A 26,932-nucleotide genomic window follows, 5' to 3' on the forward strand; every position below is an offset into this window, starting at 1 on the left:
TTTTCACACTTGACAGTTTATGTGTATCAAGGGTGGTGGACCATTCGAAGGACACCCAGCCAACTTGACACAATTGTGGGAAGCATTGGAGTCAAAATGGGCCAGCATCCATGTGGAACGCTTTCAACACCTTGTGGAGTCGCATGACGAATTGAGGCTGTTCTGAYGGCAACTTAATATTGGGAAGGTGTTCTTAATGTTTTGTACACTGTAGTTAAACATACCAAACCCAAGGAGATGTGTTTGTCTGTGGCGAAGATGTACAGCTAGACTTAAGGTGTTTGTGCTCCCTGTATTCGGTGTGTGTCTCTGGTGGTGAAACAATCTGTCTTTCAGGGTTTCTAAGGCAGACATCTGTAAATAGGATGTAGATGGAGACGCTGTAAACTCTCAACAATAGCTCTTAAACATTGTACAACACATGATTAGCCAGACTGGGAGTGTGGGAAAAGGTCTAGAGAAGTTTCTGAGCATTGAGAGATGTTTGTGGACTTAACACTTTAAACAGTACGGATTAGAATGTATTTATAACGAAGTCTATTACCTCAGAACAGATTTTCAGTCTGTCTGTTCTCCCTCATTTGATGAATTTTGTATAAATGTGCAGAGTGGAATTTAATTTAATCTATTTGTTTACATTTTTTTWATTTATTACATTAGGCCTAGATATACACGTACGCTGGCTCCACAATGCTCGTCTCTGATATTGACCCCTCATGATTATGGACTCAAATCAAGAAAAACAGCTCCTATTAATGAAAGACAAATGCTTCAGGTAGCCAAAAATGTCCAAGTCCAATCAAGACACTGTTTGTTGGAAGAATGCTGAACTTTGACTAAGTAGTTACAACCGTAGAATTAAAGTKATTGGCTGAGTTTACACAGGCAGCCAAATTCTGATATTTGTTCACTAATCTTTTTCAGAGCTCACCTGGTTGGTCAAAAGACCAATGAAAGATCAGAATTGGGCTGTCTGTGTAAAGCAGCCATAGTAGCATCAGCACTGCAAATGATTAGGATCACTAAGAGCTGTAGAGGACAGGTTGTCATTAAATTTGCTAAAATAGTATTCTGTTCTACAATTCATATTCAGTTGATTACAATATAGCCTGCCATAGTGTCATTCCATATTTAAAACGGAATTAACAAATAGTCTCCTTGATGCAACTGAAAACAGAAACCTATTGCAACACATTACTAGTTTACTGTGTGTATATGTAATCACGACTCGCATTTTATTCAATTATATATCCAAAATTCCCCCTACAATTTATCAACACATGTTAAGAAAACCAAGAAAATATACWACAAAAAAAAACTTTACAATTTATTGAAGGACTCATGCATTTAGGCAACATGATACAAGGTTCGTCTCTGTACCATGTGTATGAAAAGTGAAACATATAATTAGGAAGATTAAAGTGTAAGTGTTAGCGTTCTGATACAAAAGTGGGCAATATTTCTTCCCCTGTACATTCTAAAATGTCTTTAGTATCAAGGACGAAGGACTTGTTAATRTAGTCAAATAAATGCTTTGCTTGGTGTTAGCGGTGGACCACTTCCGTCTAAAACCACGTCTCTTTGAGGGCAATGTTCAGAACTTGAAAAGGGCAAAAAACTTTACATGTAGAGCAGACATTTTTCTGTTCAGAACAATAGTGTGATCTATACATTATCTGGAGCAGTCTGAACACATGTCTGCCCTGAATATACCCATGGACAAGCATTTAGCTGGTGTGACACTGGACAAGGACACAATTCTGCTTCTCCATAGTTCAAAATGGGAGAGAACATCAACTGGGGTTTGACAGAACCCACACCGGTAAAGATAAAATGCACTTGAGTTATTTACATCATTTTACAGAATAATGTTAGGGTTGGAATAAATGAAGGGAAAGGCAATGAAAGTAGTATTTACTGAAGAGTAAGCAGGAAGTGTTTAAAACTTTTGATCAAATAAACTTTGTGTACATGACCTGCACGCCTTTGTCCCAACTGTTGCATTGATAAAAGTTGTCATGGCATTGGTTCTCACAGGAATGACTCATTTTGGAGTTCTCTCTGTCATTTTTGCTATACACAAAAGCCACCCACCAACGACACAGCTTTCAAACATAAGACATAAATAAGCAGGTAATATAAGTTATAGGCTATCCAAGCATGTAGCTCTTGAAACCACTCTCTTCAATACTGAATACATGTTTGTGTTTGAGACAGCAAAAAAAAAAAAAAAAAGAAACGGTTTAGTACAGAGTATCATATAAAAAAAACATTCACATATCAAGGAAGTTGACTTGTGATAATGAGCTCATACTGTTCAAAATAAGGAGAAATAAAAACAGACTAAGACAAACAGACAGAGCAATGAGATCATCACTCCCATTATTTACAGTCTGCTCAAGGACAACCCTCTCTCTGGATTGGCCCGAGTTAGTCACAGGAATGCATCTYAGAGCCAACCAGAGAGGGACGTGTTGAGCATTCGTTAAATATGCAGCCTTAGTTAACATAACATACAATAATAATGCGTTAACATACACATTTAGTTAGAGATGAAAGACAAACATTAGTGGAACATCAATGTTTTTTTTTTTTTTTTTGCATAAATCCATTGCAATTGTTTTATATATGTAACCACAGGTAGCCATTTTGGTTCAACATAACTGTCAAGTGCATGAGGCTCAGCACAACGCTAGCGTTCCTTCAAGTATGGTGGTTTTAAGAGTGACACTAGCAAAGCCCTACATCATGTATGTTGGCATGACACAGTCTGTTGAATATACAGACTGTCATGTTGTGATAGAGAACAGTCTCCTTTCTATTCATGGTATTTCTATCTGTAACACTAAGTACAGATGTGCTCTACTGGATGAGAACCAGGTGTCTGAAACCCAGATTGAAATGAAACTGCTCCTTTTAAGGATGGGAAGAAAAACACATACAACCAGCAGCTTCGCTGCATGCTTGGATCCCTAAGAAGAGACGAGTTGGTCCTAGTTCAAACTTCCAGTTCGAAATTTAAACATTGTTCAAAACAAATCAAACTCTTGGAATAAAGTTGTTTTCCTGACAGATAACACTCATACACCCATGGTTTTTAATAGTCCTTTCCCCCCCTCTCTTTGGMCTGGCTCATTCTTGATGACCACAGAATTTTCAGAGAAGAAGGGAAAATGTCCATTAGAAAACCTGTRTTGTGCTTTCTTTGTCGTTACATWGTGGCTTCTCAAAGTCCATTTTGCTCTAAGAACAACGGAAAATAAGTACATATTCGATATGTACCTCTGATTTGCTCATGCAGTTGTCCATTCTGAGAAAACGCTTCTTGACTCCTCTGAATTTAGACCACGCCCTCTCCCACATTGCCCCTCCCTTTTTCAATGAAGTACCTCCTCCAATATTGATACTTAATCCTTTTCGTGTGTGATTTGAACTGTGCGTTATGCCTCTTTTTTTTAACAGTCAATGAGGTAAAAGTCCTATGGACAGGAGGGAGGAGGTGCAGTCTCCCCCTCCACAAGGCCAAAACAAGGAGGGGAGGGGGGGGCAGAAGTCTGTCTAAGAAAAAGAACATCAAGTTTGCAAACAAGTCCTGTAGTACTAGTCTATACAAGTCCTGTAGTACTAGTCTATACAAGTCCTGTAGTACTAGTCTATACAAGTCCTGTAGTACTAGTCTATACAACTGTAGTACTAGTCTATACAAGTCCTGTAGTACTAGTCTATACAAGTCTGTAGTACTAGTCTATACAAGTCCTGTAGTACTAGTCTATACAAGTCCTGTAGTACTAGTCTATACAAGTCCTGTAGTACTAGTCTATACAAGAGTCCATTTTCGTAGATGTGCTGCTATGGCAGTCCATATGTCCATATGCCCATGTTCGCCACCATCTGTATGTGTGTGTGTACACGATTGCTTGCTCTCCCATGTGGATGTCCCATGTGGTTGAGTTGTGTCTCGGTGTTGAACTGTTCACATGATACCGTTGGTGAAGTACTGGAAGCCGTCGTAAAGCTTGGTGGTGATGGAGCGCATGGAGCCATCCACCATCTGCTCCACCAGGACCTGCAGCTGTTCCTCCGTCAGGCTCATGTGGAAACGCTCCTTCAGGTAGCGGATGGTGCTGGAGCCATGGAAGCAGGGCAGGTGAGAGCCTGGTGGGGGGAGGAGAGAGGGGAGACGGGAGTCAGAGGAGTTGTAATAGCAAGACCATAAAGAAACCAGACACACGGCAGAAAGATCATGTACATGGAAACGGAGACACACTGACCATGCTCATATACCGTTTTAGCAAACAGTACCTTGCTGCATGATCTCCACTATTTGGACCACCTTCTCCATGTGTTTGCGAGCAGCTATCAGGCCCTGGAGCATCAGCACCTTGTAGTAGTTGAACATGTCTCCATCCAGGCCTCCCATCACCTGAGAGAGAACCACGGACAACAGAGTTGACTTTTTACACATTCAAAACCGACAGGTTATGCAGATAACCAGCAAACTTGATGTCYCTAATAGCATCTTCTAACACACCAACAAATGTATTAATGTAGTGAACATTGTGAGATTGCTAACTCAATTGTTAGGCAGCTAGCTGTATGAGCAATTCCACATTGCTTTCTCCGGTTTACAGTCATGTGACAATGCACATTCACATGCATTCTGATTTATTTGACTCACATCCACAAATTCGCTGGTGAGCTTAAAAGCAGAGGTCTCAAAGCCCAGGTTCCTGGGTGAGCTGGACAGGATGAAACCAAAGTCAATGTGGATGATGTGGCCCTCAGAGTCCAGGAGGATGTTGCCATTGTGTCTGGAGAAAGGAGACGAGAGAAGGGGGGAGTGAGTAAAACGTTTAGGAATACAGGAGAGGGTGGGATGTGGTAGTTGATATCACACCAAAAGCGGTGGTTACACAGGCAGCCCAATTATCGACAAAAGATCAGAATTAGGCTGTCTGTGTAAAKGCAGCCAAACGGGCTCAACGATGCAGGAAGCTGAGAGGGGAAATCGAACAGGGGAGTAATAGTACTAGTGAAACTAAAGGAGGGGTGAGAAGGGAGGGGTGAGAAGGGAGGGCTGCTCACCTGTCTTTGACCTGCAGCAGGTAGCAGATGAGGCTGTAGCCGGCGCAGCTCTCCACAAAGTTGCGCTGGGCGGTGAGGAAGGCCTCGGTGGTGTAGCTGCCGTGCTCCTGCAGGAAGTAGTCCAGTAGAGACAGCTGGCTCTGCTTCCTCACCTGGAGCACAGACACAGCACTCCATTAGAAATGGCAACACGGTATTCCGTACAAAACAGCTATTGATAATAGTGCAGGATCAAACTGTTACTTATATTATCAGAATCTTCATCTCAAGAAGGCAGTCGTACTGCATCACATAGCTAAACAACCTGGGCAGCTTTGGCATGACATTTCAACTGGGGTCCATTTCATTTTTAATTTTTTTTTTTTTATGTGCTCACCTGGTGCAGAGAGACAGCGTTCAGCACGGGCTCAATCATCCCGCTGTCCGATGACATCACCAGGATTTTATAGGGCTTGATCCACAGGGGGACACGCTCCTGCTCCCAGATGGACTGGAGAAGGGGGAGAAGTGGAGCGCATTAGCAGGTGAATGCTAATAATACATTATTATTATTATGAGCATTTCTGTGGAATGGGACTCTACCGTGGAGGGTCACGTACCTGTAGCTGGCTGAGCACCTGGAAAGCCAGTAGCTCCTGCCTCAGGTCGTCCCCACACTTCACGATGACCGACAGCAGCCGCCAGTTTGGCAGGTGACCGTAAGGGGAGCCCTCCCTTATCCGCCTGAGGGATGGAGAGACCGCGGGAGGAAATAGTGAGACACAGCAAATTACTTGACTATGCCACAAGGTGCTGTTCTTCGCTGCAGTAAGTGGGATAGACATGTATCGTCAGGTGGGATTGTGTATGCCCATCCATGTGTGTCCCTTCTATTCATTCTGTGTGCCAATCACCCACCTGACTTTCTCCTGCCAGGGCTCCTTGAGCGCCACAGCGGACGGGTCCTCCGGATCTTTCCGGAACGTGGTGGGGGTGTGGGCCAGGTTCTCTGACAGACGTCGCCTAAGAAAGAAACATGCTGTTGTAAAACCTCTATCCAGACCATAGCGATGGACCCAAATACATGAAACTATAACAGGCATTGCTTGGACTTGGGCCGGAGCGCCATACCGGATCCTCAAATTTTTGGGGAACRGTCGTCTCCTTTAGAAAACAAAGTGGCAAAAAAAAAGCAGCAAATCACACAGAAGCGGCAAAAAAAAAAAACGTTTGATCAAAGTGGAGGATCGGCATTGAATAGTAATGGAGAGTGTGCTTTCATATCCTGATTCCTATTTGTTCAAGCTTATTTGACACTAGTCTCTGAATCCGGTGTATGTGTGCCGCCAGTAGACTGTTAGTTTGAGAATGCGCCAGCCTGAACGCCAGGATGCAATGTTCCAAGTTGTCAAATGAGGGTTCTTATGGTCATAAATCCAGGAAATCATTACATATCAGCCCTGATCAGAATTATGCCTACCGTTCAGCGCGTATATGTGTGCTGTGGATCATCTCTGTGTGTGGAAGTGGGCCATTGACCAAGGAAAGAGACATTTCAGCAGAAGTTAGCCTATAAAATAAGGATAGACTAACGAAATAGCCAATTCAAAACATAATTAGCCATGCTACTTCGCTAGTTAATGCGAAGGCCTATAGCAAAAAAAAAATGTTGTTGACTCGTAGCCTTCCACCACCAATGTCGAGAAATAAATCTAACACCGTTATTTAAAAGCTGCGATTCRCCTCTATTAAACAGTAGGCTATGTAATTCCGACGTTAAGAATAGCCTAATTGACAAATACCTCCCCGGAAACACAAATATTTTAGCCTTAAGGTTATAGAGAAACATGTGTTAGTTAGCTATCTTGCTTTGAAGTAGCCTACATGATCCATTTTAATGAGGGAATAATTCTAACAAGACAAAAGTATTTGGTTGTAACGTTGCAATATTTGATATCAAGGGTGTTCAACCGTCCTCCAAGAGCGCTTCTGGGCGTGCAGGCTTTTGTTCAAGCCCTGCTCTAACACACCACATTGTAGCCTAAACATCAGCTGCTCAACAGGACCTTGTTAGGCAGACRCAGGTGTGTTTCAGGGCTGGATCAAAAGCCTGAACAGCCAGTATCTCCCCAGATGGAGGGTTGATCACATGCGTTTTATACAGTAGCCTTACAGTGCAGTTATTTTACTTTGAGGGGAGGGGTCAAGTGCCTTGATCAACGGCACAACGGTAGGAGATAGGTCTACATGAGATCAGAGACCAGCAGCCTTCTAGTGTCAATGCCACATTTATGCTGACTTTTTCCCATGTAGGCTACAGCGACGCCGCCAATTATTGGGCACGGAAATTTGGTAAAGTCATGAAATTCCATCGGTCAAAAAGCATATGAACTATTAACAGTGAATAATCAGAAGTCTCTATAACATAATGTKATTTGGGAATTTCTGTGAACTAATCTAACGGACTGACTTGAAAAAAAGACAGCTCCTCTTTCATCCCAAGTCAAGCAAGTCTTGAAAGAGAAACTACAAGCTAGCAGAGCAATTCTAGCTGACAGTGACCCCTGTACCTGATGTCACCGGCGGCGATGAAGATGGGRTCCTTGCTCTCCGTGCTGGTGATGCTGTCCACAGAGAACTGGGAGATGTTGTCACTGCTACTGGTGTGGCCTTCTGGGAGCTGGAACCATAGGACCCCAGGGTTCTAGTACATTCAAATCTGATTCACTCCRACACCCTTGTCATCAAAATGTGYTGGAAAGTTACACGGTGCCACCATGTGGTTCCTCACGGGTACCTACCTCCACTTGCAGCTCGCCGATGTCGTCCACGGCCCAGGCCTCGTCGTCGTTGTCYTAGTTGGGCACGGTGGAGAAGCTACCGGCGCGCTGCTCGGCTGTGATGCCAACGCACTCTGGGAGGAGGTTGTCCGCAGAACGGGCGCTGCGGATGCGCGTCTCAGGAATGCGCACGGGAATGYCGGACGTCTCAAAGCTCTCGCACTCCAGCACCTCCACATAGATGATGTACGGGGCCTGAGAGGAAGGGGAGAATGAAGGAGGTCAGAGGTCATACTTAGGGAATGGAATTCTAGAGCTATTTTTATTTATTTTTTAAAACATACATTTAACCAGTTAGAGCATTGGGGCCCACTCCATTTAAACTCCAGGCACCTCAGGAAATAACTAAAAAAGTTTTAAACTTCTAGGCCTTCTGGTCACCTTGTCTTTGGAGTTGAGCACCACGGCCTGTGTGTGGGGCACGCGCACCACGTGGTGATCAAAGGCTGCAGTGGGCAGCCAGACGCGGGCGGGCAGCTTGTGATTGAGCACTAACAGCTCTGAGGTGAGCTGCTTGGTCTTCTGCTCCTTGGTGGGCAGCGTGGCCAGCCGCTTGCCGATGCCCATCAGAGACTTGATGAACTCCCTCTGCGGCGTCAGGCGCAGCGGCTTCAGAGAGGAGGAAGGAGGAGAAAGGTTAGAATCTAGATCAAAGACATGTTTTTTTGTGTTTTGAAGAAATGTACAGCGAGTTACAGCAAATGACAAGAGTCACAACTTTTCCCAGGTCCTTCCTTCAATGACTACTCAAATAAGAGGCTGAGAAAGGAGGGAGGACAAAGATGGTATGATGAGAAATGAAAGAGGGATGTTTTAGGAGCAGAATCAGAAGAAAGAAAACCAAGGGAGGTATAAGACTAAGAATACATGGCCACAGGGAGAAACAAGCAGATAATGGAGAATTGATGTCAACCCGATGCAGTACCACATACTAGCACCAGGTGTCAGTATCATATTGGTTAAAATGAGAGCGTTGAGAGAAACGTATATGCCAAACAAGCTCTGGGGCCTTTGGAATGGTTAGTCACCACTTATGGTGTCTAATATCTTAAGTACGAACAATGTTCAATACCATTACAGTAGGTCAAAGTACAAATCTAGGAAGTCCTTTGTTCTACAGTCCACCATTAAAGTCGAACAAACAGCGTTTTAGCTACTTTGCAGATATGAAACAGACAGACAATCATATCAGTAAAAAAATATAAAATTCCCAGTTTATGCTACAAAACCAACTTCATAAAGAGGTTTTAAAAATAGGTTATATTTGAATCAACATTCCATGATTGTACTCTAAGGCATTGTTGGCAGAATAGATGYATGCAATTCAATGCATGATGAATATAATTTAACCAATGCATTTCTTGCAATCAGGTTGTAAATCACAGCTGACCAGGTACATTGTTTGGTGCCGCCATTCGGGATGCASTGTTTCAATATTTTGGACAAAAACAGTGGCTGCACACAGATGCAAGTGTCATTTGGTTAGCTAGCAAGAACTAGAACGACTGTTATCCAGTTAGTCAGAGTGAAGTTGCGAACGCAAGAGATATGCCATCCACTCCTATTTCGTATGTGTCCCAGAGCGCAGAATAACTGATGAATTTACGAATGCACTACACCCGCAATATGACCGTGTCAGTAATAGTCACAAATGCACTGGATCAGTGTTTCCTGGGGTCCCCCCACCTTTACATAAAGGTCTACTGTAGCTTCGATTGGCTTTGGCGCACCGGTCTGCATATACTCCGGTCCTGGACAAGACAGATGTTTATTAGGTTTAATTTACTGCAGTGTCTATTAACTGTCCAAACACACAAATTCTATATTGCTATAGAATTTTCATAAATGCCTTACTCTACGTAATTCCCAAACAGTCTAAGAATGAATGGAAACATGAAACTAACCATATAAGTGCTTTATGTCAGAAAATATTTTTAAAAGTGTCATTGTTCCTGGGAGGGTGTATATGAACAGATTTGTATAAGATTTCATGTTGCTAAAATGCTGTCAATTCCACTTTATGGCTACTTTGGAATTAGATAACATCTCAATCACAAGGTTACTATTTAAAAAATAGTTACTTCATTTTTAGTTTTATGGAAACAATGAATCAAGCTCCAATTAAGTAGTCTAACATATGGGACAGTTACATTTTTTGTTAAGATACATAACACTCCAAAAAAAAAAYGCTTTCTTAGTTAAAGGGGCACTCAGCAAAATGATGTTGCCACGAGCAGCACCACAGATATTGAGATGAGCGAGAGGCAAGACTTCGCTCTCACAGTTATATCGTGGTAGCCAGGCGACCAAAACCGTGGAGAAGTTGAGCCTCGCGCTTTAATGTGCTTAGATGTTGCGGAAATTGACCCACTATGCTGTTTACTTTCTGCATCTACGTCATATCGCTGAGTCTAGCTTAAAATACCAGGTAGGCCTATTTTTGCCACATGAACTACCACCAGATTGGCATGATTGTTGCTTAGAACTACCAAGTAAAATGTGTAATTATGACTGACCTTGCATGTGACACTGGAGCTTTCCATTCAAAATCTTCTCATACTATCCTCTCATTCAGTACAGGCTACATCAGGAGACTTTACATTTAGCYGTGTCTCCTCAAATGTTTTGTTGGGGGAAAACCTGAAGCAAGTTATCCAATTAGAGGGAAAACAACCCAAGGGGTTGAGAGACCGTTGCACTACATTCCAAAGTCCATATTAGTATACTACAAAGAAATCATGCCCAATACATACACTAGGTAGTATATGCTGGTTGGTGTGGACATTGAAACAGAGCCTAGGTGACATTGGTTAGGCCTATTCAAAACTACAGATTTTCCAGGATGAGGAACCTGTGTTTCATTGCATTTCCTTAGATCTTTTTGTGTTGACAAGCAAACCAAATGGCTTCCTTTGTGTTCTACTTCTGTAGTCAAATATCAAACGCCTTTCCTGTGAAGTGTCTTTTTCTGGACCATGACCAAACGTCATGACTTCCTGAACATCACTTCCAGAGTGGACAGGACGGTCGATTGAGGAAGGGTCCCTGAGTGTTACTGGGATCTGATGTCCCCATTTGAAATAGAAAAAAAACACAAAAACAGGTTCTGGACCAGTGCTTAACAAGGCACAATAATTAGTGTTCCAAATAAATAGTGTCTGGGTAACACTTCCCAAAACGTGTTCTGGATTCCTGTTAAGTAGCAGTTYGCCATCATGAAAAAGGAGCAGGCTAACGCTGGCAGTGCTAGCCCACCTGTGTTTTTATCCACGCCTGGGCACAGTTGCGTCAGGCGAGAGATGTTTTTCACACAATCACACAATGAAGGTGTGACTGGAAAATGGGCAGGGATTTGTCTGCCCGAAATGCACCATCATCAAGCAGTTTAAGGAAGTGATTTGTCTGTTAGCTTGGCTGCGAGAAAAGGATAACTTGCTTTCTAAGTACACCGACCTTGCTGTAACCCAGGCAAACCGAATGTCAGTTCTAAATGCCACCTATAGCAAAGCTGTCAATGAGTTGGGCAGCGTTGATATGTCACAATCCAACAGACAGATGTTAAGGTCAACTCCGTGGCTGGACACTCACAAGGCATAGGAGATAGGGGAGGCAGTATGGCCACCCTTCATCTGTCAGAGAAGATCCGTTCCAGCTATCAAACAGCGTAGCCATTTAAAAAACACCCTCGCTAGCACAGGGAAGAGAATAATTATCTCTAGCCCCCTCCCGTGCTACCGAAGGGGCTTGGAATGTTTCACCCGACTCTTTGRCCTGAACGAGTACCTGAAGAGATGTTGCAATGACAAATGTCTKTTTTTGTGACAACTTCGATTTGCTGTGGGACCAACCAGCACTTTTTAAAAAGGAGACTGGATTCACTCTAACAGCAGGGGTTCCAGGATCATTTCCAGCAACACTGCAAACTGTTTTAGAGACTGATGGACAGGGTCTGGTAGTGCTCCATTTCTCCCTGTCAGAATAAGCAAAAGAGGACTTGGAAATCTTATAAACTCCTGTAGAAATGGAACTATGGTTATTGTTAGTAACCTAATTTACAGTATGTCCCTTTAATTTCACCTTCTAGTGGTTGTAACGTTAATAATTTGGTTGTTATMCCATTGGTTACCTCAAGGCAGATGCCCCAGGGACAGAGTTGCCCACACTCATTGAATATGGCACTTTAAAAAAATGTTAGAGCAATCACAAGTAAAACCTCCCTCGTGAATGACCTCATTACTGAGCAAAGTTGATTGCATGTTTCTCACTGAAACATGGCTGTAWTCAGACTGTAGTGCCGCTCTTATTGAAGCCTCCCCAGTACTATAGCCTTTGATTCTCAGAAAAGGGAAAAGGAGGGACAGCCTCTATTTTTACTAACGCTCTCAGATGTAAGGACARTTCCTTTTGGCAACTTTGGGTCTTCTGAGCTTCATGCTATTCTGTTTAAAACGTCAGCCACCAGTGCTGGCCCTAACCCTGTATAGGCCACCAAAGCACRGCCCCACTATCTTACCTGATTTATCTGAACTATTGTCTATTGWCCTTGAGAACTATGATAAAATCATTGTGTTGGGCGATTTTAATATTCATATTGACGAAGAGACTGACTCCAAGGCCATTGAATTTATTAATCTGTTGAGCTCTATGGACTTTATCCAACATGTTACTGGGCCCACCCATAACCGCAGCCATACTCTGGACTGGTTATTACCAAGGGGCTTTATATTGACATATCCTCTATTGTGGATGTTGATTTATCTGATCACCACAGTGCATTTTTTACTACCTTGTTGCCCATAGCAGTGTAATACCTAACGCATTATTAAGAAACGCTTTCCTGAAGCTGAAGTTGCTACAGACTGAGTGTATGAACAATACTCCACCYCTTATTCTGCCTTCCRCYTGATGATTTAGTTGATCACTTTAATAGCAAATTAAGAGCAACCATTGWTGCCATAGCTGAAAGAGGCCACACCAAACAGAGCTCATTGGATGAGTGAGGAAACTAAATTAAAAGAGAAATTGCAGAAAGGTAGAGCAGAAATGGAGAAAGTCAGGTACATTATGATATTCTGAGAGAGCAACTTGGCATACAGTCAAAGTTGACACACCTACTCATTCCAGGGTTRATTTTTTAAACTATTTTCTACATTATAGAATAGTAAAGACATCAAAACACACATATGGAATCATGTAGTAACCAACAAAAAAAAAAGTTTAACTAATACTTTGATTCTTCAAAGTAGCCACCCTTTGCATTCTCTCATTTTCTTTTTATTGAATTTGTTGTGTAGTAAATATATTTAAGCTTTTATTTATTGTATGTAAAACACATTGCGTTGCAAGCCATATCTGAAATGTGCTGTATAAATAAAGCTGGATTTGATTTGAAACAAACAGCTGACTGAAGACGGGACAGCCTGATGKATCATGAAACTTTGTTGCTGCTTGCTGAAACAAGCAAGATGTTCTAGCAACACCCCCCTCCCTGCAGCACCAGCACATGCAGTCAAACGAGAAAAATGAACAAAAATMAAATACAAAATTGTTGGCTGACCAAGTGATTTGACCAACCAATAACCGTCATCCAAAAGTATATGACTTTCACAGTCCTATTCATTGTTGTTCTACAGTTGGGGTCAAATATATTGGCACCTATGCACAGAACCAAGAAAGTACATTTTGATGAAATGGTGATTTTTCACTTCAAAATGTGTTTGGAGGCAGGTGATTCTCAGTTACTAACTTCTRACCTGTGGTAAYTTGCAGGTGCTACACAGTAGAAATAGTAATTGAATCCATTTTGAAAAGAGAAACAGAACATTCTGCACCCTTGCAAAGTGCAAGGGTGCCAAAATATTGTGATCGKAACTGCAGACACATTTTAAAGAACTGAAAAATGTCATGCCGATTGTTTTTTCAGTGCTTAATGACACAAAAGATAARGGTTTGTCTCTACAATGCGATGCATTTCAGAAGTTTAGCCTAAATGAGCAATTAGTCGTAGAATACCTTRCGGAATGTACCTGTACAGTCAGTAACTGCTCACCCAATAGACCTGTAACCAAAGTACACCTTGCTGATGACTTGGGGATAGAGTTGACAGGGAGGCTTGGTTACCTGCAGAACACAAGGTGCGGCAGAAATACATGATCTATATGCATGGACGTCAGCAGTAGAGCAGACGTCCTTTGCACCTGTAGTCCAGGTGATTGTTGAACACATGGCCACGTGTAAGAATACCATTGCGTAAGGCAGAGCTACCCTGGTGACAACACATAGCTTCTCTGTACTAGTTTATATCATAAGGAAGTCAGTCTAAAAATGTACAACTGATTTTACAGCAGTGAAATAAATCAATGTTGAAGCATGTCTGCCACCAAAATGTCTATTTTTAATGCAACCAATCCAACTACACTGAACAAAAATAAACGCAACACGTAAAGTGCTGGTGCCATATTTCATACGCTGAAATAAAAAATCCCAGAAATGTTTCATACGCACAAAAYGATTCTCTAAAATGTGCACAAACGTGTTCACATCCCTGTTAGTGAACATTTCTCCTTTGCCAAGATAATCCATCCACCTGACAGGTGTGGCATATCAAGAAGCTGATTAAACAGCATGATCATTACACAGGTGCACCTTGTGCTGGGGACAATAAAAGGGGAGGTTTTGAAGAAGTGTGCAATTGGTAGCTACTTTGAAGAAACGCAAATATATTTAGATTTGTTTAACAATTTTTGGTTACCACATGATTCCATGTGTTATTTCATAGTTTTGATGTCTTCACTATTATTCTACAATGTAGAAAAATAGTAAAATAAAGAAAAACCCTTGAATGAGGTGGTGTCCAAACTTGTACACACACACACAGCGCATTCGGAAAGTATTCAGACCCCTTAACGTTCCCCCCCACCATTTTGTTACATTACAGCCTTATTCTAAAATTGATTAAAATTGTTTATTTCCCCTCAATCTACATACAATACCCAATGATGGCAAAGCAAAAACAGGTTTGTATAAATGTTTGCACATTTATTTAAAAAAAATAATAATACTGAAATATCACATTTACATAAGTATTCAGACTCTTTACTTGGTACTTTGTTGAAGCACCTTTGGCAGTGATTACAGCCTAGAGTCTTCTTYGGTAAGACGCTACAAGCTTGGCACACCTGTATTTMGGGAGTTTCTCCCATTTGTCTCTGCAGATCCTCTCAAGCTCTGTCAGGTTAGATGGGGAGCGTCACTGCACAGCTATTTTCAGGRCTCTTCAGAGATGTTCGATCYAGTTCAATTCCGGGCTCTGGCTGGGTCACTCAAGGACATTGAGACTTGTCCCAAAGCCACTCCTGCATTGTCTTGGCTGTGTGCTTAGGGTCGMTGTCCTGTTGGAAGGTGAACCTTTGCCCCAGTCAGGTCCTGAGTGCTCTGGAGCAGGTTTTCATCAAGGATCTCTCTGTACTTTGCTCAGTTAATCTTTCCCCTCGATCCTGTCTATTCGCGCAGTCCCTGCCGCTGAAACATCCCTACAGCATGATACTGCAACCATGGTTCACCGTAGGGATGGTGCCAGGTTTCCTCCAGACGCTTGGTATTCAGGCCAAAGAGTTTAATCTTGGTTTCATCAGACCAGAGAATCTTGTTTCTCATGGTCTGCGAGTCTTTAGGTGCCTTTTGGCAAACTCCAAGTGGGCTGTCATGTGCCTTTTACTGAGGAGTGGCTTCCGTCTGTCCACTCTACCATAAAGGCCTGATTGGTGGAGCGCTCCTTCTGGAAGGTTCTCCCATCTCCACAGAGGAACTCTGGAGCGCTGTCAGAGTAAATGTCTTTATTTTTAATACATTTGCTAATATTTCAAAAAATCTGTATTCGCTTTGTCTTTATGGGGCATTGTGTGTAGATTGATAAGGAAAAACATTTACTTAATCAATTTTAGATTAAGAATGTAACGTAACAAAAACGTGGGAAAAGTCAAGGGGTCTGAAAACTTTCCAAATGCACTGTATGTACAGTACCAGTCAAAAGTTAGGACACACCTACTCATTAGTAGACTGCCGTTTCTCTTTGCTTATTTGAGCGGTTCTTGCCATAATATGGACTTGTGCTTTAACCAAATAGGGCTATCTTCTGTATACCACCCTTACCWTGTCACAACACAGCTGATTGGCTCAAAAGCATCAAGAAYGAAAGAAATTCCACAAATGAACWTGAGGCACACCTGTTAATTGAAATGCATTCCAGGTGACTACCTCATGAAGCTGGTTGAGAGAATGCCAAAAGTGTACAAAACTGTCAAGGCAAAGTGTGGCTACTTTGAAGAATCTSAAATATATTTAGATTACATGATTCCATTTCATAGTTTTGATGTCTTCACTATTATTCTACAATGTAGTAAAGAGTAAAAATAAAGAAAACCTGGAATGAYTAGGTGTCCAAACTTTTGACTGGTACTTGTATATATAACCTACAATCATGTGTAAAGCGACAGCTGCATCTATAGTTAAACTTCTAATGTATTTTACATTTAATACCACTCCGGAAAAAGAAAATAAAAGAGCTATCCGAATCAAACACAGTGCCCCAGCCCAGCAGCTTTGTTGCCAAGACTACACAGGGGGTACAGGAAGAGGGAAGTAGTGAGGCAGAGGGGGCATGCTGGACACTGACAGCTAAGCCCAGACTGTAAACAAAAGCACCGTTATGCAACACCCACCCAAACTGCACTGCGGGGGCGTCCCACTCACATTAAAGCGTGGCTCAAAATGGTGGACATACCCTGAGTGTACAAAACCTCCCTAATATTGAGTTGCACCCCCCATTTTTGTCTTCAGAACAGCCTCAATTCATCTGCATTGCTTGCCGTTTGGGGTTTCATGCTGGGTTTCTGTATAGCACTTTGTGACATCGACTGATGTAAAAAGGGCTTTATGAATACATTTGATTTGAATTCGTCAGGGCATGGACTCTACAAGGTGTCGAAAAGGTATGCTGGCCCATGTTGATGCCAATGCTTCKCAGATTTGTCAAGTTAGCTGGATGTCCTTTGGGTGGTGGACCATTCTTGATACACACAGGAAACTGTTGAGTGTGGAAAAACCCAGCAGTGTTGCAGTTCTTGACACAAACCGGTGTGCCTGGCACCTACTACCATACCCCGGTCGAAGGCACTTAAWTCTTGTCTTGCCCATTCACCCTGTGAATGACACACATAATCCGTGTCTCAATTGTCTCAGGGCTTAAAAATCCTTCTTTAACCTCTTGAAGCTAGAGGGCAGTATTTTTATGTTTTGAAAAATAACGTTCCCAATGTAAGCTGCCTATTTCTCAGGCCCAGATGCTAGAATATGCATATAATTGACAGATTAGGATAGAAAATAGTTTCCAAAACTGTCAAAATATTGTCTGTMAGTATAACAGAACTGATTTTGCAGGCGAAAACCTGAGGAAATCCAACCCGGAAGTGCCTCTTATTTTGAAAAATCCCTGTTCCATTGCCTGCCTTTCCTCCATTTAAAGGGATATCAACCAGATTCCTTTTCCTATGTCTTCCACAGGGTGTGAACAGTCTTTAGACATAGTTTCAAGCTTATTACATTGCTCAACATGTTCTTAAAAGCAGAAAATGTATCCGCTCTCGTCGTACTTTTACTGTATATTTTCKACCATTTTCTTCTCATCTGAAATTGTTGTAAAGCTACGCCCATTTTCTAGAGAATTGCATTATGGACCACTGCTTGTATACTTCAAATTTTGGRAATTGTAGTACGACATCCGGGAACTTTTGGCATACTAACTATATTCCTCCTATGACAAATAAGCGTACTACATACTCATTTTGTCACAAATAGTGCGGTTAGCATGAGTATTTCAACACAGCTCAAGACTAACAAGATGGCGAGTGAAGCCTCATCAATAAGGACTATCAGTACGGTATTTATCAAAGCAAAATGGACTGCTTGCCATCCAACTAGTGATCAGTTTCTAAACCCAGAGGCGCAACATTGCGAGATTCCGGGAACGCTTGCGAAGCAGACCGGGGTTTGGCAAGTCAATGGGAGAAGCAAAAAAATGCATCCTTAATTATTAATTTTCTCAAACGCAAAATATAGATTCGAGCCAATGTCTTAAGTAGCGCAAACTGTCATTACTATAACCTTGTGAGACTGACACGTTTTTAATTTCATCAAAAATGTTATATCGAAGGAGTGCCTTTGATTTGACGGCCTGCACAAGCACAGTTCAGCACGACAGGGATTTCTTGGAGATGCAGTTTCTGCCCATCTTTGCTCATACATCCTAAAGACCAGAGTCAATAGAGTGATGCGCCCTTGAACTCCTTTGTGGTGTTGGTTGTGTTCTGTGGATRGTTATTGGGCTCCACCTGCTCTACAGGAGTCTTCACAGAGCACCGACATGGATCACTGAGCACCCAAAATCCCAGCGGGGAGGTTTGATGCAGGCACAACTGGTGAAGGGAGAGGAGGAAAACAGAGTGAGGGACAGTGAAAGAAGGAAAGGATATTAGCTGAGAGGGCGGGTTAGGGGATATTAAAAAAGGATGACAAAAACGGGAACAAAAAAACAATGAAAAAAGGCAGCAGAGCGAGAGAGACTAGAGGTAAGAGGGAACATTGGAAGTAGGGAGAAATTCATAACCCGGCAAGATGTCTGGGAGAGTCCACTTGCCCAGAAAGTATATAAAAAACATTTAAAAGAAGGGGTGGAAGTGAGAGGAGAGTAAAATATATAAAACGAGAGGAGAGGGAGTGTGACCATCTCTCTGCTCTGGTCCAGGACATTGTTCCGTCTTTCTCATAAAATAACTGATCCCCTGATGAGATGGAAGAAGGCTGCAAGCCAGATTTCAGTTCAGACAGTCAAGCGAGACAGAAAGGCCAGAAAGGGGAAGCAGATAAACACTATCCCTGACATTCTTTCCCTGTGCACTCACAAGGAAACCACACTATTTGATAGTATCTCTTCCAACCAAGAGGCATGGCTTTCATGTGGTTTACCACAAGGCCCATATCCCTGGTCAACTGACAAATCCTTCCTCAACACACAAACATACTCACAATAGCATCTGGTAAACAGTCGAATATCAGCAACAATAGAAAGTGACCCATTTTTACAACAAGCGCTCCATTCGGGAGGGACTCAAACTCACTCCAACCTCTGACACCAGCTGCAGAGCAATCTGGCTGAGAAGTCCAGCCAAAAAGAAGAGGGAGTAGACTGCACATCCAAAACAATAGGGAGGGAACTCTGGAGATGTGGGACAGATGCTACCTAACCCCACCCCCTTCTTTATTAGTTAGACTGAGGGTAGTCTGGCTAGACCATAGAAAGAGCTGGAATAGTGCTCCTGAAGATCCAAAATGTGTAAGCCTGTGTCCCAAAGAATGTTCCATTTTGACAGAACAGTTTTRCCACAAGTAATATTATTGTGAGGCATGGAAGACAATGCTGTAAGTCGCAAGCAAACACTGCACCTGCGAATAAAAGTCTTGCTGATCTGCCACGATCCAGTGTAGTTTAACAAAATTTAACTTGCTGGATCCAAGTGTTATGTTGGACACACATTTACTACTGACACACAGATGGAGAAAAACTTGGTAAGCAGAGTAGGGGCTCAGATTCCTCAACTAAAATCCACACAGGGTTTACTCTGCTCGATCATCTATAGTGACTATTAACAAAGAACATGTAGGCAACAGGCCTATTGAAGACATGATTAAAATTAACATCTTCTATACTCTCCAACTCAGATAACATCTTTTTGTCACAAAAAGAGGAGCGAGTGTTAAGGCCCTCACCTCATCGTAGCCCCTTTCCACCTTGGGGTTGCTGGCTGTTCTCTTGAGGCTAGTCGCCAGGCTCGTGCAATGCGTGGCGTCCGACTTAGAACGCTGGTGTGTCCGCTTGGAAGGCGAGAGGTAGGCATTGGCGGGGATGATTTGGCTGTCGGGAGCCGGGGACGGCTCCACGGCATGCCGCTGGTGAATCCGAGCACCGTCCCGCAGCCCAGGGCTGGCGGCTGCAACACCAGCTTGATCCACACCTTTAGAAGCTGAGTGGGGCTTTAGTTCGTCGGAGAGGATTAGCTTGCGCAGCTTGGTGCCGCGCGAGTGGCGCTGGGTAGAGATGTGCATGTCGGAGGAGTAGGCGCCGAGCAGCCATGCCGTCTGCAAGGAGAAGGCAATGCTCTGGCGGCAGCGGTGCACCACGTAGGGCCGGATGGCGTCGCCCATATCCTCGTCCATGTGGACGTACATGTTGAGCAGCTGGGGCAGGTGGAAGTCCACGTCGTCGTCCGAGAAGCTGAAGAGGCGGTTGCCAATGTAGGCCTGGACGCCGGGCTCTTTGGACTTGTACAGGTAGGAGATGGCCATGGAGACGTCGAAGAGCTTAGACTCAAATAACCGTAAAAGCAAGGACTGCTTGGCTGCTGCGGAGGACTGGTCGCCATTCTGTTGTTGCGACTGAGGGCATGTCGGAATAATTTGTCGGGGAGGATCACGCTTTTCTTCCTCCTCTTCATCCTCCTCTTTAATCGAACCTGTGTCACAGGGAATATGTCGAAGAGCATCACTCTCTTCCTCCTCTTTAATGGAACCTGTGTCACAAGGCTGTTGTGACAGAGGGCATGGTAGCGTTATTTGTTGTAGAGGATCATGCTGTTCTTCCTCCTCTTTAATCGAACCCGTGTCGAAAGGCTCCAAGTATACTGTTCCATTGGGCAGCCGCCTTTGCGGGCTGCACTTTTCCAACAACTCTGGTTCTTCCTCAACCTTCAGGAGTTTGACATTCTGCAGGACCTCCTGGCAAGCCTTCAGGGCCACTTCAGGGTCAATGACCAGGTCCAGCTCTATAGCGTCCTCAGATATGATGTCCAAAGGAGGGCTGCAGCCCCGCATGCCATCGCTGCCGCTGCTGCAGCCACTGGGGCTGGAGCTTCTGGGACTGGAGGAGGACTGGTGCTGGTTGGGGCAGTCCGAGGAGCAGTCCGAGCAGGAGGATGAGGAAGAAGAGGATCCAGGTGAGGAAGGGCAGGAAAATGTAGAGGTGGAGGACAGCGAGGGGCTGAGGTGAAGTGTCTCGATCTGGGCAGGGGAGATAGCCACTTCCATTTCAGCCATGGTGGCAGTTGAACCTGGGAGAAGGAGAGAGAAGTCAGTGAATCAAGAGACCAGTGTACAGACAGGGAAAAACTAGCGTGTATTCATAACATCAGATTGATTCTTGAAGTTATGCTTTAGGCTAGCTCTTGAAGTCATACATTCATTTTTTTATTTTATTAAATATTTAACTGAATGGCTCAATTAACATTTCCCAAAGAGCAAACTACTATCTGGACTATATACTGAACAAAAATATTTTTAAAAACACAACATTTCCAACAATTTTACTGTTACAATTCACATAAAAAGGAAGTCATCAACTGAAATAAATTCAGCAGGCACTAATCTATGGATTTCACATGACTGAAAAGGGGCACAGTCATAGGTGGGCCTGGGAGGGCATAGGCCCACCCACTGGGGAGCCAGGCCCAGCCAATCAGAATTAGTTTTTCACCACAAAAGGGCTTTATTACAAACTCCTCAGCACTCCCCCCACCCCTTCCCTCAGACGATCCCACAGGTGAAGAAGCCGGATGTGGAGGTCCTGGGCTGGCGTGGTTACATGTGGTCTGTGGTTGTGAGGCCGGTTGGACGTACTGACAAATTCTCTAAAAACAACATTGGAAGCGGCTTATACTAGAGATATGAACATAAAATTCTCTGGCAACATCTCTGGTGGACATTCCTGCAGTCAGCATGCCAATTGCACGCTCCCTCAACTTGAGACATCTGTGGCATTGTGTTGACAAAACTGCAAATTTTWGTTGCCTTTTGTCCCCAGCACAAGGTGCACCTGTGTAATGATCATTCTGTTTAATCAGTTTCTTGATATGCCACACCTGTCAGGTGGATGGATTATCTTGGCAAAGGAAAAATGCTCACTAACAGTGATGTAAACAAATTTGTGCACAAAATGAGAGAAATAAGCTTTTTTAGCGTATGGAAAAATACTGGGATCTTTTATTTCAGCTCATGAAACCAACGCTTTACATGTTGCGTTTATATTTTTGTTCACTATAAGACGGGTGCCTCTCTCCATGACCAAGTATTAAACATTTTAATCTATTCCAGTACATTTACCAAAATCAAGTCACAAAGCTTGCATTTCCAATCAGCATAAGATCTACTGGGTCACAAGGTCGGTTCTCCAGACATCCATGATCACACTCCTGCCATAACCAAGTCAAAAGATGTGACAAACACAGTACTCCACGCAGCTGCACTCCCAAGATTTCCTAGAACGAGTCTGAGCCAATGACACAAGCCTCACAGATGTGCTTGAGGCCCTTTCCAATTCCCTCTGGGAGGCAAAGGATTAGAGCGTTACATAACCAGGCAGATTCCCCTCATTGCTTGAAGGGGACTAGATGAATGCTTTATTGCACTGATGTGATAGTGTCCACGACAGCATTTCCATTCAGAAAGTCTGGAAAAGTATTTGATAGCTCAAGATTTCACATTCATTGTGTGTCCATCATTCATGTATAGAAATGTCATGACAAATTGCTGGTCATTTTCAGCAAACAGGGAGATTGGCACTTTCCATAGAATTTCTCTACTAAAACTAAGGTTTCGCCTTTAAAAACTAGCTAATAGGCAAGTCTTTTGGGGGATTCAAGGGGGGGGGGGGGCTATTAAAGCATGAGAACCACTTGAGGGACCAAAGTAAACATATTTCCAGAAAGAAACCATCAGGCCTTTTAAAACTAGGCCTTTTAGACAGATTTCGGTAATGTGAACTTGGGGGTGAAGCGTACAAAAAAAATCTGACGAAAATGTAAAATGTGTTTAAAATAAGGCAAAGTGCCATAAACTAGGCATCTTGGTTTTCTAACTGAATTTGCTACTGCCATGGTTAAAACTGGTTTCATGGGAATCTATCACATGCGTGTCATTCAACAGGTTTCGGCATGCAGTCAGCGACAGGGCTTTAAATTACATGTGCGCGATAGTCCCCTATGAATACCACAGGCTTGAGCAACAGTGAAATAAAAGATACAGCCCTGCATGTTTGCCTTTATCAGTACCTTTAAGGTTTCGCAAATGTTCACGTCACCAACTGAAAGTGGACCTCTGACTTCCACAATCACCCAAACCTCTGGAGTAGATCGTCGGTTGGATTAAAGGTTTGATCAAGTAGACTTGAAGCATGTTTCACTTTTTAGAATAAGAATGGCGCCTGCTTTCAAAAGGCATTTGGAGTCGTCTACCTCCGAGTCCCTTTTAGAATGCATGTTGCGTAGCTTAGCTAGCTCTTTCAGGTGAACAATCCTCCTTGAAAGCATGTAGCCCTGACTACATATGTGTATTGCTCTCTATAATTGTTTTATTTAAAAGGCAGTCACTGAAGACCTAACAGCATATGGCTCAGGTTCCTACACCTATTAAAATGAGCATATGCTGTAGCTCTCATAGGTTTCATTGGGTTGTGGACCTATTAAGATTGAGCATGTGGCCTTGCTCACTCTCAGGTACAGTTCACTTGTAAGACATCCTGATCCTCTGACCATCACCAGATCTGATTATGTTGTGGAGAGGTCCCGTCCCTGCTGTGTCAGAGAATCGGGCACTGATGCTGAACAGTTTGTAGAATACACATTGCCATTCCAGCCTCAACTTGAGAACAAAAAACACACAAGTAATCTACTTCCCTCTCAGTGTGTGTTTAGCCTACACATTAAAACAGACCACGATACAATATTCTGATCTGCTGCTTCTGACACCCATTCCAGGCCCCAAAAACACATTGTGCCATTACGCTAAGCCTGTTCCTATTACCACAGCTTAAAGAGTCAAAGGTATAGTCTAGGCCAAGCCTAATTAATCAACCCCACAAATGTTGTTTAAGAAGCTGATCTGAGATTAGCACACAATGGAGATTAACTTTCCCTTGCATAAAGGCCTAGAGTATCAATTAATGGTGACACGTGCCCAAAGCACTGATATCAATGGAGGTCAGTGTGTATCCACAAATGTTATTATAGCAAGGAAAGCTCTTAAAATGTTTTAAATGGCTAAGAGACATGGGATAGGCCTACCTAATATTTATTCAGATAAATGTTTAACTGACTTTACAAGCTGTAAACTAGAACATGACTCATTCTTGTGGGATGTGCTTGATGTTCCGATTTCATTACCGATACGCCAGTTGACACAATCAGAAATTCTTTAGGTGGAATTTCAGGAAGTAAATGTTTTCAGCAATTGAAAAAAATGATTAGCACTTTGACGAGGCTCTGAGTGGTTGTAATGATTTCAAACTCAGCCAACTGTAAAACACAACCCAGATGATGCACGGTCACGATTAATAAAACACAGATGACTGACGTAATGAGCCCATGCCGGCTCCTCCAGGCCCACCGGGGCCCTGTCAGGCAGGGGTGGGACGATGGCTTCCAGGTGTGGGGTTTTGGAGGCTGTAGGGGTGGGCGTCTGCCACCGCTCTTCCTCTACACAGCTGCTGCTCCACAGAGCGAGTCATACAGCACAGGCACGAACAGAGCCAACAACTTCTCCCTTTATGGCATCAAGTCTGTGTGTGTGTGAGAGAACTTGACATAGTTAATTAAGGCAGTGAGAAGGTTATTTACRAGACCAAGGGTTTGAGGAAAATGTGCACTTGATAATTGAGAGTATTCGTGCTGGCATCTCCATCTCTTTTAAGGAAAATATGACAACTGCCAACTGGGCTTGAGATATTTGCAGGACAGACCATGGCAGTACAGCCTGGCCTTCAAGCTTATTTAAAATGTGGCCACTTAACATGTTGTGCACAAATAGTCACTGTATGCCGGCCTGAATGGCCTTTATCATTGTTGTGGTTGGGTGGTAAAGGCTGGAGTGAAATGCGGGATGTTCCCTAAAATGTTTGCATTTCACTGTTACCAATTAGATCAATGGTGAAAAATCTCTCACTCCAAACACTAACGACATCTGACCTAATTGGACTGACCAACCAGCGATGTAGCAGCAGGAGCCCATTTGCCGTCTTTCCCTCCTGAACTCCGACCCTCGGTTATCAGAAATCTAGAGCTGTACACAGAATTATCACCCCTTAAACAAACAGCATATAAAAACTTGCTGGTAAATGACCCTTCCACTGACCCAATAACATACACAAGCTTGTACATATACTCTAAAATGTCACTACCACAAGTYAAGGCATTTCCAGCAGGTGTGACAGGAGATATCAGCCTGCATTTCCATCTTTAATTAGTTTTCCGATTTAATTTCTATAGAGCGGCTACTGGACAGTGAAAACAACAGGAAGGGCAGTCAGTGTGTCAGTGGGGTGGAATATCAAGCGCACAAAGCCCTACCTCTCCCCTCTCCCGATGTATTATTTAATGAGGTAGTGGCACAATGACACTGATTGGCGTCTCGCTCGCTCTCCGAAACTGTGACCAGCAGGATCAGTTGCACACTTCAGTCTTTCCATCACAGCACAGACGGTAAAGTTTCTCTGCTATAGCGGGGGAGTGAGTAATCTGGCACTGGTTCAAATCACGATCTCTCACACATTATGACTTCACCAAGAACATCCCCCAGCTTTTAGAATACGTACATTGAATAAACAGAATGATCTATCATGCTCTTTTAGAGTTGGAATGTGTGGTTGTGTCGTCAAATCAACAAAGACCCTCCAACACACATCTCCAGAAGGCAGCTTGTCCATATACAGTGCATTCGAAAGTATTCAGACCCCTTGACTTTTTCCACATTGTTACGTTACAGCCTTATTCTGAAATTGATTAAATTGTTTGTCCTTACCAATCTACACCACAATGACAAAGTGAAAACAGGTTTAGAAATTTTAGCAAATGTATAAAAAATAAACAGGCCCTTTGCTATGAGACTAGAAATTGCACATCCTGTTTCCATTGATCATCCTTGAGATGTTTCTTCAACTTGACTGGAGTCCACCTGTGGTAAATTCAATTGATTTGACATGACTTTGAAAGGCACACCTGTCTATATAAAGTCCCACAGTTGACAGTGCAAGTCAGAGCAAAAACCAAGCTATGAGGTTGAAGGAATTGTCCGTAGAGCTCCCCGAGACAGGATAGTGTCGAGGCACAGATCAATTGAAGGGTACCAAATAATGTCTGCAGCATTAAAGGTCCCCAACAACACAGTGGCCTCCATCATTCTTAAATGGAAGTTTGGAAACAACAAGACTATTCCTAGAGCTGGCAGCCCGGCCAAACAGCAAATTGGGAAGAAGGGCCTTGGTCAGGTGGGTGACCAAGAACCCGATGGTCCCTCTGACAGAACCTTCCAGAAGGACAACCATCTCTGCAGCACTCCACCAATCAGGCCTTTATGGTAGAGTGAAAGACGGAAGCCACTCAGTAAAAAAGGCACATGACAGCCCACTTAGAGTTTGCCAAAGGCACCTAAAGGACTCTGTCCATGAGACCATGGTCTGAGAGTACTTTGGTCTGATGAAACCAAGATTTAACTCTTTGGCCTGAATGCCAAGTGTCAAGTACAGAGAGATCCTTGAGGAAAACCTGCTCCACAGCACCTCAGACTGAGGTGAAGGTTTACCTTCCAACAGGACAACGACCGTAACGCAGGAGTGGCTTCGGGACAAGTCTCTGAATATCCTTGAGTGGCCCAGCCAGAGCCCGGACTTGAACCCGATCGAACATCTCTGGAGAGACCTGAAAATAGCTGTGCAGCGACGCTCCCCATCCAACCTGACAGAGCTTGAGAGGATCTGCACAGAATGGGAGAAACTCCCCAAATACAGGTGTGTCAAGCTGGTAGCGTCATACCCCAGAAAACTCGAGTCTATAATCGCAGGAAAGGGTGCTTCAACAAAGTACTGAGTACTTATGTAAATGAGTGTTTTTTTGTTTGTTATATACACATTTGCAAAATGTTTAAACAACCGT

The 26,932-nt window shown here is 43.2% G+C and overlaps 1 pseudogene; it reads right to left on the minus strand.

Moving 5' to 3' along the window:
• Positions 1-1,314: 1,314 nt before the first annotated feature.
• Positions 1,315-26,932, minus strand: part of LOC111955826 (phosphatidylinositol 4-kinase beta-like) — a 35,456-nt pseudogene continuing 9,838 nt past the window's right edge.

Source organism: Salvelinus sp. IW2-2015, linkage group LG31, assembly GCF_002910315.2.
Source record: "Salvelinus sp. IW2-2015 linkage group LG31, ASM291031v2, whole genome shotgun sequence".
Lineage (NCBI taxonomy): Eukaryota > Metazoa > Chordata > Actinopteri > Salmoniformes > Salmonidae > Salvelinus > Salvelinus sp. IW2-2015.